Source organism: Danio rerio, chromosome 9, assembly GCF_052040795.2.
Source record: "Danio rerio strain M-AB ecotype USA chromosome 9, GRCz13ab, whole genome shotgun sequence".
Classification (NCBI taxonomy): Eukaryota; Metazoa; Chordata; class Actinopteri; order Cypriniformes; family Danionidae; genus Danio; species Danio rerio.
Window position 1 is genome coordinate 51,660,422 of NC_141029.1, and position 14,579 is coordinate 51,675,000.

At 35.2% G+C, this 14,579-nt stretch overlaps 1 protein-coding gene and 1 long non-coding RNA gene across 3 annotated transcripts in view; one reads left to right on the forward strand and one right to left on the reverse strand.

Annotated features, from left to right (window-relative positions):
• The window catches only part of xirp2b (xin actin binding repeat containing 2b), a 221,409-nt gene that overhangs the window by 190,555 nt on the left and 16,275 nt on the right, over positions 1–14,579 (reverse strand). The window lies entirely within an intron of this gene.
• LOC147842449 (uncharacterized) lies at positions 314–4,257 on the forward strand. Its single transcript, XR_015500089.1, has 4 exons — positions 314–1,289; positions 1,466–1,653; positions 3,108–3,949; positions 4,175–4,257. It is a non-coding gene; the product is annotated as an uncharacterized LOC147842449 (long non-coding RNA).

The window sequence follows — 14,579 nt, forward strand, 5'->3', positions numbered from 1 at the left end:
TTCGAGCCTTGGCTGGGTCAGTTGGCATTTATGTGTGGAGTTTGCATGTTCTCCCAGTGTTTGCGTGGGTTTCCTCCGGGTTCTCTGGTTTCCCCCACAAGTCCAAACACATGCGCTATAGGTGAATTGGGTAAGCTAAATTGGCCGTAGTGTATGTGTGTGAATGAAAGTGTATGGGTGTTTCCCAGTGATAGGTAGCAGCTGGAAGGGCATCTGCTCCATAAAACATATGCTGGATCTTCTTATTAGTCTCATTGTTTTGTCTGCTACACTTTTATTTTTCTACTACCTTTTCTTCCCTCCTTATTTTCTTCTACTTGTTCCACACCTTCCTTTTCAATTTTTTTTTCTTTTCTTCTCTTTCTTCTTCCATTTCTTCTCTTTCCTCTTCTTCTACTTATTATTATTATTATTATTATCATTATTCGTCATTATTTCACATCATTCCATAATAGAAGAATTACCATGTTTGTAAACATTCAGGATGCGCGCGCAGGGAGGTGGCAGAAAAAATGGGAGCGCCAGCATTTACAGCGAGGAAATGAAAACAATGCGGTCCAGAGTTTGTTGTTGTCTTAGAAATAAGATATATTGATTACATATTCTATATATATTTTTTACATAATGCTTTAAGCGTATTTTAACAGCTTGACACACAGTAATAAGCACAGTTATACTGCAAAATTAACGTTAAAGTGAGCGGCGTTCGTCTGACTGGTCCATTTGCGATAGCACCCTCCCAATGGATATTGGATAAGACGAAGTGACCAAGCATCCAGCCCCAAATATACAATTATCTCATTGAAGCTCCAAGTGATTTTACAAGAGAGAAGTTAAAGGCCTACAAATCTTTGGATGCCAACCATTTTGTTCTGTGTGGTCATGTGCAAGAAATAATTTTCCATGATTACCAGATTTAACACTATGTAGAGCTAAAAACTGAGATTCTGCCTAGCCAAAGACAAGGAAAGAAGACGGAGCTGTACAAGGCCTGTTTAATTATTCATCAACAAGCAAAACAACTGCATTCTGGCAGCGAACTGCACCTGTACGGCAGGGTATGTGAACTTACACATAGAGGTAAAGTTGGTTTTATATTCGCACATTCAGACATTCTCCTTAATAATATAATTTCATAAAAGTATTACTTGCAAACTCTAAATAGCGAAATCTTATTAGCAGCCAATGACTATCAAAGTACAACACTGTTCACGGTCAAATAAACAGTGTTAATGATGTTAACTGGCGCACTGGCAGGTTATTTCAGACCGAATATTCAAAGTGCCATGGTAAACAATATAGCTAGTGTGTCACAAGTTGTCACTGAATGAATGTGTGAATATAAAAACAACTTTACCTTAATAGCTTACACTTTCACGTTTCATTCAGTGTCCGCAGTTTAATTAACCATGTTTAACTGTTTTTGCTGCAATCGAAAACGAGTGATGTGTATGACTCAGCATAGCGTGAACTTACCTGATATAACATGAGAACTGCAGAGTTCAGCATTTCTAATTAGGTCATCACTTCATTCGGCTCCCATTTAAAATTTGGCATCCTACCGCACAACACGACATGTTTGCTATTGCAGTCTGTCTTTTTTTGCAACCGGAGACCCGTGTGACATGGGTTGGTGATTCATCTATATCTACAGTCAGGGGCGGCCGACGTACTTTTTGGGCCGGGCTGATCATCCTCTTATGATCTTATCGGACCATAAAAGGCTTAGCAGCCTATCGTTTTTTTTTCTGCCTTATTAATTGACGCCCATTGGCTCTTTTCGGTATTAACATTGGGCTTGTCCAATCACAAACTCCTATTTTGGACTCTGTGTGAGCGTGCGTCATCTGTGTGTATTTGTCAAAATAGTCGAGAGTCAGAGAGAAGAAATGCAAGGGAGGTGCAGAGAAATCGCGGGAAATACACCAGCGTTTCATTTAGCGATTCTGAAAAGTTCTCTGTTCATTCTAGTACACGGCTAAAAGTGCAAATCACGTGACCACACACATGCACACTCTCTGCCAAGAGCTGCAGTCAGTGGTTCAGCGCGTGAGCATAAACCCCAGGTGAGAGTATAGTGCATGTCAGACAGTTCATCTGCTGGATGATCTCATCTCACTATAGTTGTTAAACGTGATATTGAATTCATCTTGTTGTCTCTATCTAACAACTCGTATGTCTTTTGAATCACTTGTTCTCAGTTAACTGTTTTGGCTGAGTGCAAAGATAAGCTAAAATATTAATTTATGTAACCACATACACTGATTCTGCACATTGACAGATTGCTTACCTTTATCGTTTAAATTTAATGTACGTTATACTGGTATAATGGCCATTATTGGTTATTAAAACTGATATTCTGCAAAAGACACAGGGTAAAGTTCATTCTTTTCAATGGAAATAAAAGGAGGCAGTTATATTTAAGCCCTGTTTTGTTATAAATATGCAGAGTGAAGATGATGCTCATATAAATATGCAGCTACACGAGGCTGTTTGGTGTCTGTTAATCATAATATCAAAATGAAACAAATTTGACTTATAATATGTCTTCATTGTTTAGATAGTGAAACAGCAAGCAGGATGAGGTGAATGAGGTTATAAAGTACACTGTTCCCTTTGAAGATTTACCCATGCATCAGCAGGCAGTTGTTGTTATGTTTATTATTGAATATAGGCTGAGTGAATAGTGTATTGAATAAGCTAAATTGGCTGTAGTGTATGAGTGTGTGAATGAGTGTGTATGGGTGATTTCCAATAGTGGGTTGTGGCTGGAAAAGCATCTGCTGCATAAAACATGCTGGAATAGTTGGCAGTTCATTCCACTGCGGCAACCCCTGATAAATAAGGGACTTATGCGAAGAAAAATAAATGAATGAATAGTGTATTTTTTAGAACTCAACAAATATCTTTATGGACAGTATACAGAAATTAAATTGAGATTAAAGTTTGTATTTATTTAATATATATGGATTTTGTGTTTTAAAGAATATGAGTTGATAAAAGTATTGGACGGGCATAGATAGATAGCATTTTGATTGAATTTAGTGGGCCGCTCTGGCCCAAAATGCCAGGGCCGATTTTTTGCCCCAGTCCAGCCCTGTCTACAGTACTCCAGTATTACCGTCCTCTGCATCCAGTATGGCGTGTGTACATTTAATCATCATGAACTTTCCTGTCTCCGCTGAGAGTAGCCATGGACACTTTTTTCCTGTTATGTCTCATTGGATGAGTGACTTAAGAGGTGATAGATAAGAATTTGTGGTGCAGAAAAACAGTTTGTTTACAATTAGGCTTGCCTTTAAGACCTTCTCTAATCCTCCTCCTTTCAAGCGTCCAAGAGCCTGCGACAGCAACTCTACCGCATTAACTGATCATTAAGACCAGTGAAACTGAAACTGACCACTGCATGTGTTCCAATTCATATGATCCCTATAAAGGGAACGTTGCTTAGTACACATTTAGAAAGCTTAAATGTATAATTACATTTGAGAGTATATACAACTATTGCAAAAATTAAAAAAGACTACAGTTAACACTGATACTTTAAATGTGCTTTATAAATAAATATTGTATTGTATTGTATATCAATTGAAGCATTTTTATAATGATGCATTATTTAAATAAACATTTAACTTTTTATCATTTTAAATAAATTGTAAAAATGTGCATATAGATTAGATCGAATATTTAGGAGTGCCGCAGTAGGTAGTGCTGTCGCCTCACAGCAAGAAAGTTGCTGTTTCAAGCCTCGGCTGGGTCAATTGCCGTTTGCATGTTCTCCCTCCGTTCGCGTGGGTTTCCTCCAGGTGCTCGTGTTTCCCCCACAGTCCAAAGACATGTGGTACAGGTAAATTGGGTAGGCGAAATTGTCCGTAGTGTATGTGTGAATGAGTGTGTGTGGATGTTTCCCAACTGCGTGTGTGGATGTTTCCCAGCTGCGTAAAAAAGCGTCCTGGATAGGTTGGCGGTTCATCCCGCTGTGGCGACCCTGGATTAATAAAGGGACTAAGCCGAAAACAAAATTAATGAATTAATGTATAATAATAATAATAATAATAACAACAATAATAATGTACTAATTGTTATTTTTGGCCTTTTGCCCTCCTGCCTATGTATTATTTAAATAAAAATATTTAACTATCTTTTTAAATAAATTGTAAACTGTTGATTATAGATTAGATTTGACTAAATATTTAAGAGTACTTTGAATATAAATGTAATTATTAACATAATTTAACATATAATTTGTCTGGTATATAATAATAATATTATTAATAATAATAATAATGTCATCTTAAGTGTGATACAATGAAATAAAACACACTTTTGTAATGTGATAATAATAATAATAATAATAATAATAATAATAATAATACTTATTTTTTGCCCTAAAGTCAACCCAGGCTCATACTGAAAACGTAGTCCTGTGGACGTTTCTGGAGACTGCAAATTATGTAGCCGAAGGTACGTATGGCTGCATTTAATTTTTTTAAGCAAACGCTACGGGGCGGTATGACGCCGTTCCTTTTCGCGCTAACCGGCTGACCGCTTACTTCCGTGTGGAGGGCTTTTCCGCTACAACCAGTTTGTCAAGTTAGCTTGTCATGTACGTTGGCGAACTTAAGACACAGAGAGGAGCTGACCACGACGACGACGACCAGATTCGAGTTCGGGGAAGAGCGGTAAATCAGGAAAGACAAAAACAGAATCCAAAAAATAAAGTGAAGAAGTTCATGACAGGGTGAGAATGTGGTAAAATCTGAAAATGTGGTAAAAATCAGATGAGGGCTTTTCTTTTTCTGGGCGGCTTTTGTAAATCGTTGGTTGGGTTTAGGGAAGTAAGCGGGTAGGCGGGTCAATCGGTAAAATTGGTTGGGTTTAGGGAAAGAGGAGGGTGGGTCAGCCGATTGGCCGGTCGCCCAGTCAATCATTCAGCCAGTCAGACAGACGTTCATTCGAAAGCAGCCTCTGGTGGGTTTACATGAGAACAGCAGGGACACGAACGGCACTCACGAGAGACATTTGACATATGAAAAAGTGCTAACAAGGGCCTCTCATGGTTTCGCAAAAACAAAAACTGCAAAAATACATACTTTCCGGTACGTATTTTACGGCCTCCAGAAACGTCCACGGTACTACTCTTTCAGAATGAGGCTAGGTTGCCTAAAATCCTGCCTATGTATTGTTTAAATAAACATATTCAACTATCTTTTAAATAAATTGTAAACATTTCATTCAAGATTAGACTAGAATGGATATTTAAGAGTACTTTAAATATAAATGTAAATATTAACATAATTTAACTTATATAATTTGTCTTGTATATAACAATAATCATATTAATATTAATGTCATATTAAGTGTGATGCTGTGAAATGAAAACACACTTTTGACATGTAATACTACTACTAATAATAATTCTTATATATTTGGCCTTAAAATCCTGTTTATGTAGGCTTCTAACAAGTTTTTCTACCAAAACCAAAGAGTATATTATTGTTTTTAAGGGAAACTAGAAGTACCACCAGGAGAACAACTATAAACTAATGACTGCAATTGTTAAACATCTTCTAAGCATACTTTAACGTAATTATTTTTGTTATGGCCAACTTTGAGATACTAAAGTCACTTGCTCTCTTATTGATCAGTTAGAGCCTTTAATTGCACCATTCAGGCACCAGAGACACATAAAGTAGTTGTAAAGCTCTACACCGAGTGAACCTCTAGCTGTGACCATGAATTATGATTTGGAATGGTTCATTTCATGCCTGCCTTAATACGATTTCACTTCACAAACACAAGCCCCCAACATGAGCATAGTGAAATGACTTGCAAATATCTCTAAAATGGCTTTAGTGCAAGAGAGGGAGCTCCGTTTCTGAAAAGGATCAATACGCTTGCAAAAAACACCCTGTCAAACAAAGTAAAGCACAGCTCAACCATCTGAGCAAATCTCCACCGAGTGGGGAGGAATATCATAGTCGCACTTCAACAAATCTCTGGCATTTTATCCTGGTACAGCTCCCATTTGGAAGAAAACAGCAGTGCACAAATAGAAGCGTTGCTCATACCTGCGTACCTTTTAAGAGAATAGTTGAAAATTCACACTTTTTATATACTGTCATGTCATCTCAAACTTGCATGGTGTTATTTTTTCAGCAGAGCACATTTTGAACTATATAATAGCCATCAGTCAAGCTCAAAGGAGAAAAAAAGCACCATTTAATCACTTAGTGTGTGTATTAAAAGTAGCATAAACGTAACATGAAAGAGGCCAATATGACTCTAATTGGAGTTATTTAATATCAATACAATGCTAGTTAATAATATTTGGTATTTTTTCTTTTTTTAAAACATATAATAAAATGATGGATAGAAGGATAGAATAATAACAACGGATAAAACAGTAGAACGATAAATAGGATGATAGACCAAATGGATAGAATGAAAGAAAGATGGATATAATAATATAACAATGGATAGAATGATGGACAAAATGATAGAACAGTTCATAGAACGATAGAACAATGGATAAAATGATGGATAGAATAATGGATAGAATGATAGTAATGGATGGAACAATAGAATGAAGTAAATGATGGATAGAAAGATAGAACAATTGATAGAACAATTGATAGAATGATAGATGGAATGAAAGAACGATGGATAGAACAATAGAACAATTTGTAGAACGATAAATAGAATGATAGATAAGTGGATAGAACAATAGAACAATGGATAGAATGATAGAATGATCAATAGAACAATTGATAGAAGGATAGAACTATGAATAAAATGATGGATAGAATAATAGAAAGATGGAAAGAATAATGGCTAGAATGAAAGCATGATGAATAGAATGATAGAAAGATGGATAGAACTATAAATAGAATGATAGACCGAACGAAAGTACAGTTGATACAACAATAGAACAATGGAAAAAATGATGGATAGAATGATAGAACAATTGATAAAAAATTTGATAGAATAATGGATAGAATGAAAGAACGATGGATAGAACAATAGAACAATTTGTAGAATTATGGATAGAATGATAGATAGGTGGATAGAACTATCGAACAATAGACAAAATGATGGAATGATTAATAAAGTGCTTGATAGAATGATAGAACTATGGATAAAATGATGGATAGAATGAAAGAAAGATGGACAGAATAAAAGCATGATGAAAAGAATGATAAAAGGATGGATTGAAGGATAGAACAATGGATAGAATGAAAACGATGATAGAACGATTTATAGATTGATAAATAGAAAGATAGAAAGATGGACAGAACAATAGAACAATGAATAGAATGATAGAACAATAGATCGAATGATAGAACAGTTGATACAACAATAGAACAATGGATAAAATGATGGATAGAATGATAGAACAATGTATAGAACAATATAATGATAGATTGAATGATGGAAAGAACAATAGATAAAATGAAGAACAGAATGATAGAACGATGGATAGAATAAAAGAACGATAGATTTAATGATGGATAGAATGATAGAAAGATGGATAGAACAATAGAACAATGAATAGAATGATAGAATGATCAACCAAGCAGTTGATAGAACAATAGAACAATGTATAACTGATAAAACAATGGATATAACATGGAATAGAATGATAGAATAATGGATAGAATGAAAAAACGATGTACAGAACAATAAAATGATAGATAAAACAAATGAAAGATAGATAGTAGAATGGATATAACACCAAAACAATGAATAGACTGATAGAACGATGGATAGAATGATAAAACGATGGATAGAGAGATAGATAGAACAATAGAATGATAAAACGAGGGATAGAGAGATGGATAAAACAATACAATAATAGAACGATGGATAAAATTACAGATAGAACAATTCATAGAACGTTAAATAGACAATGGATAGAATGATAGCTAGAGTGATGAATGAAACAGAATGATGGATAGTCAACAGAGAGAAAGATAGAATGGTTGATCTAAGGATAGAATGATGAATAGAACAATGGATAGAATGATGGACAGAATGATGGGTAGAACAATAGAATGATGGATAAAAATGTATGGATGGATGGATGGAGATAGACAGAGATAGATAGATAGATAGATAGATAGATAGATAGATAGATAGATAGATAGATAGATAGATAGATAGATAGATAGATAGATAGATAGATAGATAGATAGATAGATAGATAGATATTTCTTATACTATGGAAACTCATTTTCAACATTCTTCAAAATATCTTCTTCTTTTAAAATGAACCCACAGATGGTTGAGTACATTTTAATTTTGGGGTGCAATATCCCTTTAGGTAAAACATATAAAGGAGTATTACAGTTCTATAAAACCTTTAAATAAATATTTAAAAACATAAAATCTCACCTCACTTCACTCTCAGCCTTGACTTAAGAGTCTTATATGCAGCATGAACAAGAGATGTTCCACTTTAAACTCTCGCTGAATACTAAATCAAGGACATACATTTTGACCTGAGCTTTCTTCTCTGTTCAGCTTTTACGTTGAGCGTTGCTTTAATTTAAGCTTCGATTTGTTCAGACATCTCAATTCTGAGAAGCGCAAGGTCACATCCTTCATCTGTCACGACATACACAAGAAGTGGGGAGGTTTTTTTTTTCTCTGTAGATTAAGAAAATAAACGATGAAAGCCTGAGACAACTCTCTTTCTTTCGCTCTCGACAGCCATGGGACCTGAGCAGCATTTAAACTCTACATTTCTATAAACGTTTATGGAGTTTCGCTACAATGCACCGATATTAGTATGATGGATAGAATGAAATAATGATGGATAGAACAAAAGAATAATGGATAGAATGATTGATAGAATGACGGATGGATGGATTTTTTTTCTCTGTAGATTAAGAAAAGAAACAATGAAAGCCTGAAACAACTCTCTTTTTTTCTTTCTTTCTCTCTTTCTTTCTTAGATAAAGCAATAGAATGATTGATAGAACAATGGACAGAACAATATAACAATGGATAGAATGATAGAACAATGGATATAACAATAGAAGGATGAATAGAATGATAGAATGATAGACAGAATGATGAATAGAATGATAGATAGAATGATAGAACTGTGGATAAAATAATAGAAAGGGGGATAGAACAATAGAACAATGGTTAGAACAATTGATAGAATGACGGATAGAACAATAGAATGATGGATAGAATGGTGGATGGATGGATGGATTTTGGATTTTTTTCTCTGTAGATTAAAAAAAGAAACAATGAAAGCCTGAAACGACTCTCTTTCTTTCTTTCTTTCTCTTTCTTTCTTTCTTTCTCTTTCTCAGATAAAACAATAGAATGATGGATAGAACAATGGACAGAACAATAAAACAATGCATGGAATGATAAAACAATGGATATAACAATAGAAGGATGGACAGAATGATAGAAAGATAAATAGAAGGGTGGAATGATGACAAAATGATAGAACGATGAATAGAACGGTGAATGGATGGATGGATTTTGGATTCGTTTCTCTCTGTAGATTTAGAAAAGAAACAATGAAAGCCTGAAATGACTTTTTCTCTTTCTTTCATTCATTCTTTCTTTCGTTCTTTCTTTTTCTCTCGACAGCCATGGGACCTGAGCAGCATTTAAACTCTACATTTCCATAAATGTTTGTGGAGTTTCACTTCAATGCACCGATATTAGAACAACATCTCCCTCAGACTCGGCGATGCTTTGCGACAGACTGATAGATGGACGAGTTGACAGACAGACAGGACATGGATGAATGAATGGATTTTTTTTCTTTGTAGACTAAAAAAGAAACAGTAAAAGCCTGAAACAACTCTTTATTTCTTTCTTACTTAAATAGAATGATTGATATAACAATGGATAGAACAATAGAATGATGGATAGAATTATAGAACAATTGATAGAATGATAGATTGATGGATAGAACAATAGAACGATTCATAGAATGATGGATAAAATAAAACAATGAATAGAATAATAGAATGATGCATTGAACAATAGAATGATGGACAGAATTATAGAACAATTGATAGAACAATGGATAGGATGATAGAACGATGGATAGAATGATAGAACGATGTGTAGAACGATTGATATAATAATAGAACAATGGATAGAATGATAGATCGATGGATAAAGCAATGGATAAAATTATAGAATGATGAATAGAATGATGAATAAAATAATGGAATGATGGATAGAATGATGGATAGTACAATAGAATAATGAACAGAACAATAGAAAGAACAATAGAACGATTAATAAAATGATAAAACAATGGATATAATGATGCAACGATGAACAGAATGATGGATACAATGATGGTTAGAATGATAGAAAAATGGAAAGAATGAAATAATGATGAATAGAATAATGGATAGAATGATAGAATGATGGAGAGAAGGAAATGATGGATAGAATGATAGAACGATTGATAGAATGATAAACAGATGATAGAACAATAGAACAACGGATAGAATGATTGATAGAATTATGGATAAAACAATAAAACGACGGATAGTATGGTGGATGGATGGATTTTGCATTATTTTTCAGTAGATTAAGAAAAGAAACAATGGATACCTGACAACTCTATCTTACTTTCTTTTCTTTCTTTCTTTCTTAGTTAAAATTATGGATAGAACAATGGATAAATAATATAACGATGGACAGAACGATAGAACAATGGCTTCAACAATAAAAGGATGGATAGAATGATAGAACGATGTATAGAAGGATGGAATGATGATAAAATGATAAAAAAAATGGATAGAACGATAGAATGATGAATAGAATGACAGAACAATGGATAAAACTATAGACTGATGGATAGAGCATTAAATACAAGTATAGAATGATGAATAGAACAATGGATAGAACAATAGAACCATAGATAATGATTTTACTGGATAGAATGATACAACGATGAATAGAATGATGGATAGAATGATCAATGATGAATATAATGGAATGATGAATAGAATGATGGATAGAATGATAGAACGATGGATAAAATAATAGAAAGATGGATTCAACAATAGAACAATGGTTAGAACAATTGATAGAATAACGGATAGAACAATAGAATGATGGATAGAATGGTGGGTGGATGGATGGATTTTGGATTTTTTTTCTCTGTAGATTAAAAAAAGAAAAAATTAAAGCCTGAAACGACTCCCTTTCTTTCTTTCTTTCTTTGAATGGAACGACACAAGGATGGATAGAAAATGGACAGAATGATAGAACGATGGATAGACAATGGATAGACCGATAGCTAAAGCGATGGATGGGCAAAACAGAATGATGGATAGAGCGATGGATAGAAAGAATGATAGATCGAAGGAAAGAATGATGAATAGAAAAATGGATGGACGGACAGACGGACGGACGGATGGATTTTGGATTTTTTTCTCTGTAGATTAAAAAAAGAAACAATGAAAGCCTGAAACAACTCTTCCATTCTTTCATCCTTTTTTTCTTTCTTTCTTTCTTCTCTCTCCTCAGCCTGGAGACCTGAGCAGCATTTAAACTCTACATTTCCATAAACGTTTATGGAGTTTCACTACAATGCACCGATATTAGAACAACATCTCCCTCAGACTCGGCGACACTTTGCAATGAAATCCCTCGGGAGAGGACGTGAACCGTGCTCTAGCTCGCCTTAGTTACAGCGTGGTTTTATAGTCTCTGTGCAATTGGACGTGTTCTAAAGGTCTAATCAACACACTTTCGCTCTCTCCATGAGAGACGCGTTTAATTGGCAAATGGGCCGAGGCATTACAGCAATGCCAGATTTAATATTATCATGTCAAACCTTACGACAGGCCAAGAATACTGATGAGAACCACAAAGAAACAAAAACGTCCATATAAATGAAAAAGTGGGAGAGATTGCCTTTTTTTTTCTTAATAACCATGTAAACTGAAAAATAAATACATTCATGTGGGTATATGTGTACAATAAGGACACATACAGCTTGTATACATACAAATAAACAATTGAGATGAATAAGTAAACAGTAGATCTACTGTAGACATCCTACACTCACTGGCCACTTTATTAGGTACACCTGTCCAACTGCTCGTTAACGCAATCAGCCAATCACATGGCAGAACTCAATGCATTTAGGCATGTAGACATGGTCAAGATGATCAGCTGCAGTTCAAACTGAGCATCAGAACGGGGAAGAAAGGGTGATTTAAGCGACTTTGAACATGGCATGTTTATTGGAGTATTTCAGAAACTGCTGATCTACTAGGTTTTTCAAGCACAACCATCATTTTTTTTAGAGCCTGACCAATATGTTTTTTAGGGGGCTGATGCTGATCCCTATATCAGGGAGCAAGAAAATTAACAATATTGATATGTTGGCCGATATTTTTAAATGCGTATTACGGTAAATTACCTGTTAAAAAGACACTTAACCAATTTATTTGTCAAAATTTGACTACTACTATATTTAAACTACAGTACATACATAAACATATACAGCTGAGGACAGAATTTTTAGTCCCTTTTGAATTTGTTTAAATTATTTTTTATATTTCCCAAATAATGTTTAACAGAGCAAGAAATTTTTATAAAAAAATGTTTAGTAAAATATTATGTGCTGTCATCATGACAAAGATAAAATAAATCAGTTACTAGAGATGAGTTATTAAAACTATTATGTTTAGAAAGGTGTTGAAAATCTTCTCTCTGTTGGAAAAAAATAAACAGGAAGGCTAATAATTCAGAGGGGCTAATAATTCTGACTTCAACTGTATAAAAACATTTCTGCTATGATTTCCCAAATGTAAACATCTGACATGTTCTGTTTTATATTAAATTACGACGCATCTCGTAATTTGCGACGCATTGGTAAACCCCTGATGCCAATATTTTAGTGTGAATAGCAAAAATAAATAAATAATAACAAGTGACAGCGTGTTAGACACTTCACTAGAATAAATTGCAGAACAAACAACAGATCACTAGAATGAATGTGAAAAACAAAAACACAGATCACTAAAGCAAACAGTGCAACAAATGACAGAACAAATGAACGAAGACACTAAAGACAGATTCCAAACATTAAGAGTTGTGTTGTTTCAGCTAATTTTACATACAGTGTTGGAAATAAGTACTGAACCCATCACTATTTTTCTCAGAAAACAGATTTCTAAAGGTGCTGATGATTTGAGTTTTTCACCGGATGTTGGTAACAACCAAAACAATCCATATACGCAAAGGAAACAAAGCTAATTAGTTTACAAATGAAGTTTTGTGTAATAAAATGAAAGAACAGAGAGAAAGTATTGAACACATGAAGAGTGGTAGAAAGGGAGTGAAAGACCAGACAGCAGCTGAAAAATCTCAATAGTTCTTCAGCAATCCTCTGCACTTCCTCACTGTAAAAGAATATCAGCTGCTTCAGTCCAACATCTACATTAGCATGATGATAAAGATGAAACCAGGGTGGACGTTTCAGCAAGACAATGATCCAAAACACAGCCCAGGAAACTCATAAATGCTTTCAGAGAAAGAAAATCAAGCTGTAGAACGGCCCAGCCAATCACCGATCTTGAATCCAATAGGAAATAAAAAATACAGCTCACATTTGATAGACGAGATCCACAGAACCATCAAGATTTTGACACTCTGTAATGGATGTGACTTAATTCTTCATATGAGAGGCGTCTTAAAGCTGCCATCATTAAAGAGCCCATATTATACATGAAATAGGGTCATATCTTGGTTGTAAGGGTCTCCAACAACAGTCTAATATGCATGCAAGGTCAAAAAACACTTTCGTGGTCTTATAATCTGCATTTATTTTTACCTAATTATGCCAGCGACTCCCGTATGAATCGTCCAGTGATTCATTTGTTCCCAAACCCCTCCTTAGCGCGAAGCTAATCTGCGCTAATTGGACCGATGACAGTCTGTTGCGATTGGTCGACTGCCTTCAGTCAGAGAGTGAAAAGCCAAACAGCTAATCAGCAATATAAAAGTAATCAGTTCATACACGCTCGATAGTGTAAGGCGTGGATTTTAGCTGCCACTGGGTCATTGTAAATACAGACGATAGACTTGAAAATACCCACGACTAACTATTTTATTGAGCAAAAACTCCAAAAACTGTCGAGGAGATCTCCTAGCTCTTTTCACAGACACACACATACACACACACATATTGCTCTCGTCCTTGCGCGCACACACACACACAAAAACACACACACACCTCCGGACGAGAACGCGTGCGCACGCACACAAACACACACACATACCTCCGGACGACAGCGCGCACGCACGCACACACACTACCCTCCTCCACGGAGCTCCGTAAACAAAGCAACCGCATACAGTACACGCGGTATAATGCTGAGGTTTCATCTTTGGGTAGAAACTCGATAATAACCATCTGCAGTGTGACTTCAATCGACCGGCATGTTTGTATGTGTGTGTTTGTGGGTGTGTGTGTGTGTCTGGGTTTCTGCGTCAGAGGGCGGGGCCGCAGGTTTGAAATATCCCAGGTTTGCGCGTGCACGTGAATAACTTGGTTTCGTTCGTACGTCATG